The 11,499-nt window shown below is 42.1% G+C and overlaps 1 long non-coding RNA gene across 19 annotated transcripts in view; it reads right to left on the bottom strand.

Annotated features, from left to right (window-relative positions):
* LOC107308057 (uncharacterized) overlaps positions 1–11,499 on the bottom strand; it is a 47,451-nt gene that overhangs the window by 29,448 nt on the left and 6,504 nt on the right. For 5 of the 19 annotated variants that reach the window (XR_014942070.1, XR_014942071.1, XR_014942073.1 and 2 more), the window contains exons 3-4: positions 7,671–9,287; positions 2,599–6,929 (exon numbers count right to left, since the gene is read on the bottom strand). This is a non-coding gene — a long non-coding RNA (uncharacterized LOC107308057). Of the gene's footprint in view, positions 1–1,567; positions 1,648–2,598; positions 6,930–7,670; positions 9,288–11,499 lie in introns of all 19 variants that reach the window. The other 14 variants (XR_014942082.1, XR_014942081.1, XR_014942076.1 and 11 more) reach the window with 14 other exon arrangements.

The following is an 11,499-nucleotide window of genomic DNA, read 5'->3' as shown; positions in this document are numbered from 1 at the left end:
ACAACTACACTCAACAAAGTATCTGCTGTTTTTTTTTTATGCATTGTGCTTAGTTCTTATCAGAAAATAATTTGTTTTGCCTAATTGTCTACTTAGTTGTTGTATTTTCTAGTAAAGCTATCATAGGAAATTGAAAACAGCAAGCTAGGACAAATGTTTGTCTTCTTCAGCCAGCATAAACAAATGCATGTCTACCTTGCTCCAGGGGTTCAACAGTTTCTGTGGTGTCAATATGAGCTCTTTCATCTGACTTGTCCTATTTGTTCGGTATACACAACAAACTTAAACATATTTCCTTTTCATCTCTAGTTTTTCTGAGACCAAGGTTCCCTATTTGAATATTTTAAGTACTTTTTGTGCAATATCTGTTCTGGAAGCTTTTCCATCTTTGTCATACTACTCTTTTGTATCCATACATGCAGAAGCAGCTCACAGGACTAAATATCTGGCAATGCATAAGTGCATTTCAGAAATGTTTGAAATATTTTTGTGCCAGACTAAATTGCCAGTTGCAGTGCCCTGCTATTAAGAACATACAATCAATAAATAGTTTCCAAGACACAAATTCAATCTTAAATCATATATGTATGTCTTAAATATATATACATATTTGTTCTCCAAGGTGTAGAAAGGGTGTTTGTGAAGTGCTTCTGGCAATGACAAGAAGTGGTTTATGGTTAGCTTCTATTCACATCTCACAAATAACCTTATGACTAACAAACACAAAAACTTTCAACATCTAATTACTAAAGCCAAAATTCCCCCCTCTCCATTCTCATCAACATTCTGTATTTGTAGTGATCTCTGATTTTGAACATACAGTTTTGAGAAACAGGAAAAAAAAACCAACATTGCTTCTGGCTTGTTAAGGCAAGCAAGTGATGGCCTCAGCTGTATTTTCATTTCCCCATACACATGATAGGGTTAGCTTCCTAATGAGGTATGCTATTTCCATGATATGAAATTTACATTTTTCTTTTTTTTCTTTTTTTTTTTTCTTTATACCAGAAGCTCTCTTCCCAAAGCACCCAGGAGTCACATGACAACCTATGTTTTTCTCGCATCCAAATTTCATCTGCAAATAATTTAACAACCTCTAGATTGTCAGAAAGGTGGCATTTCCACGTGAAACATCTGTTAAAAACAACTCAAACTGTGATCTTCAAAAACATTGTTTCCCAGTAGGGGGGAGATTGATCAAAAATGTTTTTTTGTTTTTATTCTCTAAGAAATGCAGAAAAATATTTCCAACTCTTCTTCTCTATACTTCTGCATAGTCTAGTCTGGAAGAAAATGTTCCCACTTTACAGGTTTCATTGTTTAGAACCTACACAGAAATGAAATAAACCACCCTCTTTCTACTATGCCTTTACTCTGATCAGGAAAGTGCACCCATGCTGTCAGCCGTTTCATTTGCTTTCCTTCTGCAGAGCAGCAGCTCCATCCTGTTTCAAAGCAGTTTATATTTCAGGATGAAGAGTATTCCCCTAGAAATTTGAGCTGGAGGGTGTAGGAGATTGGCTAAAGGAAGACAGTTTGATTTTCTTATCTATGTTCTGAAACTCACTGAGATCTTCCAAAGTCCTTGGATGACATACTCCAGTGCTCTTCTTCTTTCCAAGGTAGTGTCTGTAAGAGCGTTAAGTCCTACATCTTAATTAATGGCAGGTCTTTTCACAGTTACCCCTTCACTTAGCCCTTCAACCCTGTGATTCAGCCCGTGAACTTCCCTTCCCCAACACACAAAAACCTCTTTTAAATGTTTAAGGCTGTCTTAGTGGATTTAAGACTTTGACAGCCAACTTTAAATCACCAGTGAAGATGGGTTTGAATAAGGTCTTGTACTGAAGTAGTTTGTGCATGGACATACATTTCTTCCTGTCAGTTCTGCTAAAGAGTGATAACCTCTTACAAAGAGCCCGTAGCAAACAGCTGGCAATCAGTAACATCTTGAAGCACCTGAACTGTTTGCTAAGCGAAGCTGAATGAAAGCCCTTAAATCAGTCGCAAGTGCTTGTATTTCCATTTTTCTATTTTATTCTCAATTTAAAAAGATATCACTTATATTTTTTTCATTTCTGTATGGAGTAAAATTTTCCTTAAATTTCTATAATAGTCTCATGGTCAGCCTCCTGTTAACTGAATATTATAAACATTGAATGCTTCAGAGCTACCTCCAGTCAGAAATAGTCAATTTCTGACTTTTGATTCTTCCAAACACTATTTGAATCAACGGAGAAGGGCTACTTAAATCTTTCTTAGTTGTATTCCACATTCATAGAGCTTTAACTCCAGTGGGACTTTTTACCGGTCCATTTCTCTGTAGTTTATTTCACTGTTGATACCACATGTAATTGAGTAGTTGCTCATAACCAAGTACTATGACAGAATTCTGCTTCCTTCAGTTTCTGAATTCTAACTCTTCAACAGTTGCCACAATCTTCTGCACAGTTTCTACGAATGTGACGCAACCAGATCATGCATAAGGTCCTTTTAAAATACAGTTCCCATGTTTTTAATTTTCTAACACATTCATTGACAAACTTTCTGAAATCAGTCATATGGCAACAGTCAAAGTGAAGGAAGGATTTTATTTACCTCTTTTCTGAGCTATGTATGATGTGCTGCAGCTCATGCTTTTTTGGTTTTTTCTTTTCATTTTCTTCAAATTTCCAGTGGTGGAGACTTGTGCTTTTGGAGGACAGAAATAAAATCTTGGTTGACAGTGACTGTAAAGAGCCAACAGCTCATGAGTTGCTGCGTGGTAACAACTGAGATGCTCCTAGACAGACACTGATATACTACTATTGGTTTCTTGTCAAATATGTTCCCCCTTGTACAATTATGCACAGAATGTGCATACATTAAACTCATTTCAACCACTATGTTTATCCTCCCTAGACATGTAAAAAAACCTCAATATTTTTTCCTCACTCTCAAAAAGCCCCAGTATCTTCATATCCCACCTTTAAAGAAAATCAGTCTTTGGCAGCTGTCTTATGTTTTTGCCGTGTTACTGTTTTCCCTCTGTTTCTGGCATTGCCAACATATTCTGCAATATGCTGCAGTGCCCTTAATAATATTTTGGAGCAGCCTTGCTAGAATGCTAGTTCACAGAGGATGCAATTAATACTCATCATCTACACTGTGTACAGTTATAAGTTTTGAGCCTTTTTTGATATTTCTTTCCTGAGGGGTTATTACTCATGTGAGGAATATCCCAATTTTCTGACATGTTTCACTTTTTTGTTTTGGTCTTACATACTTTGGCTAAAACATTGCTGATGGCACAAAAAAGAACAAAACAAAACAAAAACAAAAGCAACAGTGTTTCTTGACTGACCAGGCTTAGTGATATGGATATTATTTTAGTGCAGTTTTATGTTTATTATTAATAAGCATATTTGCCATACACGGGTTGGCAATCTTTGCTCTTTGGCTCAATATCAATCATTTTCAGAGGCTGAAGCTGGATTCTGACCTCTAGCTACCCAGACAAAAATAGGATCTTTAATTTATTACAGGTGTTTGCTGGAACAATTACAGCAATAGACTCAATACTAAACATTGCAGGATGTTACATCTACAAGACACTGTGGACACTCCCTCTACCAGAACAGTGTGTTTTTAGAGTTCTATAGTTTGTGACCCTTTAATGACTTCTATGGTGACCTCTAGAAGTCATTTGATGTTGCTGTTGTAGATATATCTTCATCCATCTTAGAAAATTTTGAAATCCAGTTTTTGAAACTTTTCCTCACATTATGCATTTCTCATTGGGAGAATTAGCTCAGGAAGCACAGAATCATGAAGCTGCAGAACCAGGTATGCTGGAAGTCATCTTCAGAAGTCCTCTCATCCAAACTGCATCCAACAGGTCTCTGTCCTTTACAGTCCTGAACATTCAAAGAACAGACTACGTGTCCTACAGTGTTTGTCTCCCTTTCAGTATTGGATTACCCTCATGGCTCAAAAAAAGAAAAAAAGTTCTTAAATCTATCTAATTGAAATTTCCTATGTTACCCCTGAGAATCATAGAATCACCAAGGCTAGAAAAGACATCCAAGATCATCCAGTCCAAATGTTCTCCTACTACCAGTATTTCTCCACTAAACCATGTCTTTTAGTACAGTATGTAAATATTTCCTGAACACCTTCAGGGACTCTAACTCAATCACCTCCCTAGGCAGCTCATTCCAGCACCTGACCATTTTTTCATTCAATTGCTGTGCACCTTCAAGAAGAGTTTAGCTCTATCTTCTTTGCACTCTCTGTTGAAGACACCAACAAGATATATCCTTAACTCTTTCCTCTCAGCGCTGAACAGGTCTGGCTCACGCAGCCTTTCCTTACAGGCCACATGCCTCAGCTCAAGTGCTGTTTACTGGCTTCCACTGGACTCAGTCCAGCATATCCATGTCTTTCATGCATAGTAGAGTCCCAAAATGGACACAAAACTCCAGATGCAGTGTCATAAATGTCACACATAGAAGAAAGATCACTTCTATGAATCTGCTGCCTACAGTCTTAATAATACAGCTCAAGGTTCTGTTGGCCTTCCCTGCTGTGAAATCACATTATTGGCTCATGTTCAACTCTTCCTCCAGGATCCCCAGGTCCTTTTCAGAAAAGCTGTTTCTCTGACTGCCTGCATTGTTGCATGGGTTTATTCCTCCTCAGATGCAAGACTTCATATTTTTGCCTTTCATGAAATTCCCATCATCCCATTTCTCCAGTCTGTCAAAGTCCCTCTGTATGGCAGTCCTACCTTCCAGAACATTGACTGCTCCTCCCAGTTTGTTGACAGACCTGTTGAGAATGTAGCCTGCTCCATCATCCAGGTCTTTAATAGGAAGACAAAACATTGCTCATTCCAGTATTGATCCCTGAGGGATACTACTATTTACTGCAACCAGAAAAGACACTTTAAATCTTTGAAAACAACTTGTTGAGTCTATTCAGCCAATTGCTCAGCCACTTTTCCACTCACCTTATCATCCACTATTTTAGCCCATATCTTATTAAACTGGTAATAAGTGGATCATTGGAAATTATGTTAAAGGCTTGGTAAAGCAAAGGTATCCAAAACATGCCACCTTCTTCTTGTGCACAACATCACTGAAAATAAATGAAATCGGTCAGGCATGGTTTGTTCTTGATAAATCCACACTAGGTACTCACAGCCACCTTCTTGCCGTTCACATACTTCAGAGTGGATTCCAGGAGGAGATTCCCCATTGCCATCTCAAAAGCTGAAGTGAGGGCACCTGTCTGTAGTTATCTAGATTCTCCTTCCTGCCCTTCTTGAAGCTGGGTACAATATTTGCCCTTTTCTAGTCATTCCCACCTTAGAAACTGTCATGACCTTTCAAAGGTGCTAGAGAGCAGCCTTGTCCCTCCAGCACCTTAGGTATATTCCATATCATCACATGTGGATGTCTAAGTGGGTGAAATGTCCCACACTTGTATCTACTCCTACCCGGGATACTGCTTCACACCCACAGACAGTTAAGTAGTTCAAGGACCAGAGAGATCAAAGATCAGTACCTGAGCCTTTTCCACATCCTTTGTCATAAGACTTACTGCTCCACTAAGCACTGAGTCTGCATTCTTCTTAGCTTTCTTTTTACTACTGGTATACTTACAGAAACTGTTCTTTGTTGCCCTTTGCTTCCTTTGCTAATTTCAGCTCTAGTCACTCTATGGCTTTCCTGATTTTATTCCTACATGCTTCAACAGTGTCTGTTCATCTCTCCTAAGCAGACTGTCCTTGTTTCCATCTTCTGTGTACTTATTGTGTTTGAGCTTAGGCAGGAGCTCCATGTTCATCCACACTGGCCTTCTGCCATGCTTGCTCAACTCTGAACATTGTGCACTGTTCCTGTGTTCTGGGGAGGTTGTCCTTGAAGATCAGCCAGCTATCCTGAGGCCTTTTGCCCTGCTGAATAGTTTCCCATGAAAGTCTCCCTGAACAGACCTAAGTTTGCTCTTCTGAAGTTCGGGGAAGGAACTCTGCTGTTCATCTTGCTCACTTCTCTCACAATCTTCAACCCCATAGTCTCAGTTGCTGCAGCTAAGGATACCCTTAGCCTTCATGGAATCAAATAATGGCCCGAGTTGGAAGGAGCCTCAAGGATCATGATTCTCCACCCGCCCCTGCCACAGGCAGGACCAGCAACCTCCACATTTAATACTAGATCAGGCTGCCCAGGGCCCAAGAGGTTTACAGATGCAGGGCTCAGGGATGTAAGAAATATGAGAATCCTGTCTGCCAGTGAAGACCGAAGAAAAGAACTCATTCAGTAACTCAGCTTTCTCTTTGTCCATTGAAGCCAATTCTCCTTTTACATTTACCAAAGGAGGTACACTCATTTTGGCCTGTCTCTTCTGGCTAATGCGCCTCCAGAATGTCTTCATAATATTTTTCACATCCCTTACGAAGCTCAGTTCTGCCTGTGCCATGGCTTTCCTGGTCCCATGCCTACAAGTCCAGACGGCATCCCTGAATTCTTCCGAGGTGACACGCCCTTGTTTCCAGAGCTTGTGTGCACCTTTCTTTGCCTTCAGTATGCCCAGCAGGTCCTCGTTGAGCAATGCTGGTTTTCTGCCTCCTCTGCCTGCTTTCTTATTCAGAAGGATGGAGAGCTCTTGTGCTTTCAGAAAGGCATCTTTATAGAGTAGCCAGCTCCCTTCAACATCTTTGTCTTTAAGGACAACATCCCAGGGGATCTCAGCCAGTTCACTCTTCTGAAGTTCAGGGTCTTGACCCCACTCTTGGCCAGGCCCACATTCCTCAACATCACCAACTCAACTAGGGCATGGTCACTGCAGCCCAGGCTGCCTCCAACTTTAAGATGTTTCATGATCTCCTCCACACTGGTGAGCAGCAGGTCCAGCAGTGCTTCACCTCTGATTGATCTGTCCAATACCTGAACCAGAAAGTTATCATCAACGGATTCCAGGAGCCTCCTGGACCTCTTGCAGCTCACTGCATGGTCTTTCTAACAGATATCTGAACGGTTGAAGACCCCTACCAGGACAAGAGCCTGTGAGCATGATGGCTCCGGCATCCAAAGCAAGAAGGCCTCATCAACAGCCTCCTCTTGATCAAGAGGCCTGTAGTATACCCCTATCACCAGCTAGCCTTTATTAGCCCTGTCCCTAATTCTAACCCACAGGCTCTCAACCTGTTCCTCACTGTTTCTCAGAGGGAGCTCCTCACAGTCTCTGACATAGAGGGCAACTCCCATACCCTTCCTGTCTTGCCCATCCCTTCTAAAGAGTTGAAACCACCCCTCAATGGTGGTATCCCAGTTATGGGAATCATCCCACCATGTTTCTGTGAAAGCAACAAGGCCATAACTTTCCAAGTGCATCACAGTTCCCAGCTCATCCTTCTTATTTCCTAGGCTGTGTACATTGGTATAAAGGCAGTTCAGCTGGGCTTTCCATCTCAATGCCTTTCTAGAGTATCTAGGATCCCCTAGAACAGCAGCATCTCCCTGCGCTACTCCATCCCTTTATACTGCACCTTCTTCACCCATCAAGTTTGGTACGAGCCCTTAAGCTACCCACAGTAGCTCTCACTTTGTCCTCTTCCCCCTTCATATACCTAGTCTTTAAACTAGGTATAATGAGTTCCACCAGTTCCTCAGTGAGGATCCACTTACCCCTTGGAGAGAGGTTACTTCCATCTGCAGCCATCATGCCAGGTGCTGAGTAAATAGTCCCATGGTCAAAAAGACCAAAACTCTTGTGTTTGCATCAACCTCTAAGCCATTTATTCATTAGGTGCTTTTTTTTTGGATCCTCCCAGTATCCTTCACTGCCACTGAAAGTACAGAAGAAAAAAAGCACCTGCAAGCCTGTTCCATCAACTACCTGACCCAGTCCCTTAAGTCTTTCTAGATAGTCCACAGGCTTTTATCAGTGACTTAATCGCTGCCAGCCTGAATTATACATAAGGGGTAACAATCAGAAGGGCAAATCAGTCCAGGAAGTTTCCTAGAAACATCCCTGACCTGCGCCCCAGGGAGGCAGCAAACCTCCCTATGGATAGGGTCAGGCTGGCATGCACGCTCATCCATTCCTCTCAGCAGGGAGTCACCTATGACAACCATGCTCCTATCCTTCCGAGTGGAGACAGTCTTGAGGTGTGGGATAGACTGTTTCACACGAGGCAACCTCACAAGTGAACCTCCCTCCACACCCTCACTCACTTCTCCCTCAAGTTCCAGGGCCTCACGCCTATTTTGCAGAGGCACACCTGGGGAACTGAGGATGGTCAGAATAGGGGATGCCCACTTCATCAAGTTGGTATCCATTTCTACTCCTCCTCTCTCAGATTGCCTCAGTCTGCTTGGCAACAGCAGGGTAGGATATTCACCAGTCTGGTGAATATCACCCTGGTGCCCTTCTGGAAGAGAGTTACAGAGCTTTTGCCACTGCCCCACACCCCCTGATTCTTCACTGTTGTTGCTAGGGGGAGGAGAGGACAGGGGGCTCACTACAGCAGGAACATTTCCTGCCTGCTGGCTCTCCTCTGTCACCTGTTTGCAAGGTGATGTGCTCCATGTGGAGCCCCAGATGGCTGCCAAGATCTCAGGCCCATAGGGTTTGGCACCACCAATCTCCCTCTCACAATCTCCCATCCTTTATGCTCCTCAGCCTCTCCACCTCCGCCCTCCGGTCAACCACGTGGCTGAACAAGTCACTGAGCTGGTCACAAGTGTCTCCCTCACCTAGCACTTCAAAGGCCAGGCTCTGGCACTCACTACAGCCAGAGACCTGCATGCTAGCATCTTGTTTCAGTGTCTCAGTCGGGGTCTCCACATTTTCCTTAGCAGCAGCCTTCCTTTTACATGAGCATGGGACCTCTATCTGGGTCTCCACATTTTTCCTGGCAGCAGCCTTCCCGCGGGGCGTAGCCATGGCAAACCATCAGACTCACCAGCACTATTCGGGTAGCCTTAAAAGGAGTGTGTCTGATCAGCCCTGCCCTGCTGCCGGTAGTGCCTGCACCATCCTCACCTCATTACCAGCCCGTTAACAGGCGCCCCCGCACTTACCTCTCTCTTCACAGCGATAACAACCCTCCTCGCTGTGTAGTCCCGTGAATGGATGGCTTACCGTTTCTCCGCGTTTGAACGGCCCGCGTGACTCATACACACCGACTCCTCCTCTCCGCCTCTGAAGCTTTTTCGAGGCAAGGGGGCGTGAATGCAGAACCGTTGTGCAGGCAACGCCCACGCTTCTGTCCGGTCCGGGACAGCTCCGAAGCAGTTAACCTCGGTGATCAAGGATATATTTAGGTTAGATATTAGGAGGAAGTTTTTCACTGAGAGGGTGGTGACGCACTGGAACAGGTTGCCCAAAGGAGGCTGTGGATGCCCCATCCCTGGAAGCATTCAAGGCCAGGCTGGATGTGGCTATGGGCAGCCTGGACTGGTGGTTGGCGACCCTGCACATAGCAGGGGGGTTGAAACTAAATGATCTTTGTGGTCCTTTTCAACCCGGGACATTCCATGATTCTATGGTTCTGTGATTCTATGATAAAACAAATTAATCCTAAATTGTTGTAGCATCTCTAATACTAAAAATGTAGACCTAGAGCAGCATCATAGCAGTAGCTGGGTGCTCTATATACCATTTAATTACACAAAACATCCCTATTTCTCAGCCTTTTCTGAAATATTTCAACCTCTCATTCTGTTTCCTGCCTGTACTATACCATCTTCCAGAGCTCAGTTTAAAATTTAATGCATTAATAAATGCCATCAATAAAAATATCCTGATAATTCACATGATTCTGTGATCTGCCTTAGTATTGCTCAGCCCTTGTGAAAATGGCAGCCTACCAGCACAATATCAGGTGCCAGAGCACTTCATTAAGAAAATTCTCACTGTAGACCAGTAAGCATTTGAGAATTCTTAAGAAATAAAGTGACTTGCTGGAAGAAGAGATCCTGTGATAGGTGAACACATCCAGAGAAGGGACAGTTTGTACTGACCTAGGGACACCCACAGCCCCCAAGGTTACAGCTGTTTTGATACCACACACAGTACTACAGCAACACAATCAAAACCATACAGGATGATAAAAGAATTGAAATCTATACATAGACAATTGGAGAGAGATTTAAAATGTAATGGTAGAAAAGGAAAATCTTTTCTTAGCCATAACTGATATAGATCTAAGTTTCTCTCGTGAAGCACAGTATTTACATCTATACTCCAAGACTACAAGAGATTATGTGTATTGATACGTTGTACTATCCATTGCTGCAAGAGAAATGAATTCCCATGTGTTTTTTCATTCTCTTTTAAAATTATTTACATTCTCTAGAATTTTAAACTGAATAATTTGCTTATTAAAATTTCAGACTATGCTTCTGTTTCAGGTAAGTGTCATATGCCTCAAAACAGCACATATTTTACTCTCATAGGCCTAATCACAAATTTTATGTACCAGATAAGAATTTCTCCATATTTTCCTTTGTATTTCTTTGTACTTCTATGTATATATAATATATCCTCAAACACCTCATTGTTATAAAAGGCAGGAAAAAAATCTTAGAAAAGCCGGTGTTTTCCTCTGTTTTAGTCTCTGTTCCCTCAGTGCTTGTAATTGCTTATGCGGACTCTTTAACTCTTGCTGAGTCTGGTCAGTCTCCAATTACGTGCACAGCTCCTTGGTCTTTATTTCTATTTGCTGTTTGCTTCAACAAGAAGGACAGCTGCTTTCTCACAAGATTATTTTACTATCCCCATGAAATCTACTTTCACCTTACCTCAAGGGTGATAAACACTTCTCACTCTATTTCTTGCTATTAAGATCAATTACTCCAAGGCATTCTTGTAAACTTGCAGATATAATTTCCACCTTCTGTCAGCCTGGCAGAACTCAGGTATTTTCTCATCCTTTTCCTTGGTTATATAGGACACAGCTTTGTGACAGCCCACAGTACTCACTATTTCAACTTTCTCAGTTTCTGTTTGTTCAGGTTTTTTGGAAGTCAGGGACCGACCATATCGCTCCTACAATTTAAAATTTCTCCAACCAATACAAGGCAAAAGGCCATGTGCATGACAGTATGCCCTGTCCAACAAAGAAAGGCATGTATGGAAATGGAAATACATTTCCAAGTACATTGCTGCATCTGTTACAGTAACAGAAATTATTCTCGTGTTTGACTATCACAAAAGCTAGCAAGTGCCTTCTGCACTGGAATTCACAGTAGTGTTATTTTTGAAATGCGCTTCAGCAAGATTTCATAGTCCAGTATATGACAGTAACTACAAGCAGCTATAAAATATGGAGCTCTTTCACAAAAACCCATATGACCAAATGAAACTCCATCTACTGTATGTACTATAAAATCACCCTTTGTGATTGTGGTAATAGCAGGATTTCACTGTGCAGGTGGTGTATGTTGTCAACAAGAATTCATGATAAAAACACATTAAGGTCAGCTTGACATTAGGAATGAGTATAGATTG

The sequence above is a fragment of the Coturnix japonica genome, chromosome 1, assembly GCF_054131305.1.
Source record: "Coturnix japonica strain WE chromosome 1, WE-NBRP24, whole genome shotgun sequence".
NCBI lineage: Eukaryota > Metazoa > Chordata > Aves > Galliformes > Phasianidae > Coturnix > Coturnix japonica.
Note: the sequence above shows the minus strand (reverse complement) of the source record. Positions and strands in the feature narration are given on the sequence as shown.